Below are 1463 nucleotides of genomic sequence, written 5' to 3'. Positions count from 1 at the left end.
ACCTCTGCCTCCTGGGTTCAAGTGATTCTCCTGCCTCAGCCTCCCGAGTAGCTGGGATTACAGGTATGCACCACGATGCCCAGCTAATTTTGTATTTTTAGTAGAGACAGGGTTTCTCCACGTTGGTCAGGCTGGTCTTGAACTCTCGACCTCAAGAGAACCACCCGCCTCAGCCTCCCAAAATGCTGGGATTACAGGCATGAGACACTGCGCCCGGCGAGAGGTATTTAAAAGGGGTCCACCCAGCAAGCCCTACCCGTCCCTTCTCATTTGCTCCTCCTGTAGGTTTGATGACCTCTGAATAATTTGCCTTTTTGGAAAAGTGGCAAGTAAAGCCCCTTTTTTCCCCCTTCTTCCTTACTTTCTTGGAAAGGCTGAGTGTGAATATGAATTATCAACAAGCCCATCAAACTTGGACGAAAGAAGGTGCTGGATTCTATCTGCGAAGGTTCCTGGGGCCTGATTTCGTGGCATGGTTCTGGTCGGTGTAGGAGCGAGTGCTCTGCTTGGGGATCACGGAGGCTTCCTCGTATTCAGAGCTCTCTGCTCCCACGTGAACTCATTGAGGCCCATCTCCCTGAAACATTTCTGCATGTACTCCTTAAATAAACACATTGCATCGCAGGCTGGGGAGTGCCACGCCATATTCTTCTCTTAAAATGTCAGAAAATGTCTGTGGTTTATAAAAATTCATTCTCATGTTAGAAAGCTTTACCCCTCATTCTCGGGGTGATGAAATCAGTGGAGATGGATATTATCCTGAGTTTTTTCTTCTTCTTGTATTTTAATGAGCTTTGTTGCTCTGCTCGTTCAGTTTATTAGAGATCACCCACCGCCATGAGCCTGGGAGTTCAGCCGCCTTCTGTGGCTACCCGAGGCCCCACATTTCCGCGTGATTCTAATCTTGCAATTCTTTTCTTCATTACATGCTTGCCATGCTGGCTTTTGTAAGATTCTAGAAAGCATTTTACAATACACAGGGCAAGAAAGGCATCATTTATAATACATGGTAGTTACTCGTCTGTTATTTATAAATCATGTTGCTCGGAAGACTTTTATTTCTATGCAGACAGTGAATCCTCAATTTTGTTTAAACAAATATCACGGCTTCCTCTTTATTCCTACTGTTTTTTTCTTAAACATAACTCCAATATCTTCATAATAAACAATAAAATAATTACTGTTGTCTTGGGCGTCTGCACAACCTCCAAATACATTCTCAGCCTGCGCTCATATGACAAGGACTGTAATGTGGCCAATTAATCTTGGGGGTCTACAGAGTGCTGGCCGTTCTGTCCTGATTGTATCCAAACTGACTATGAAGATGACCAAAATGACTGAGTGATCCTGCCCGCTTAAGAACGCTTCAATTACTGGGCACATTTTGGACCTAAAAAAACAAAGTAATTACTATTTTCAAACAACTGGATTTCCAAGGCCTGCTGCTTCTCTGTAGATTGAAA

The sequence above is a fragment of the Theropithecus gelada genome, chromosome 9 (assembly GCF_003255815.1).
Source record: "Theropithecus gelada isolate Dixy chromosome 9, Tgel_1.0, whole genome shotgun sequence".
NCBI lineage: Eukaryota > Metazoa > Chordata > Mammalia > Primates > Cercopithecidae > Theropithecus > Theropithecus gelada.
Note: the sequence above shows the minus strand (reverse complement) of the source record.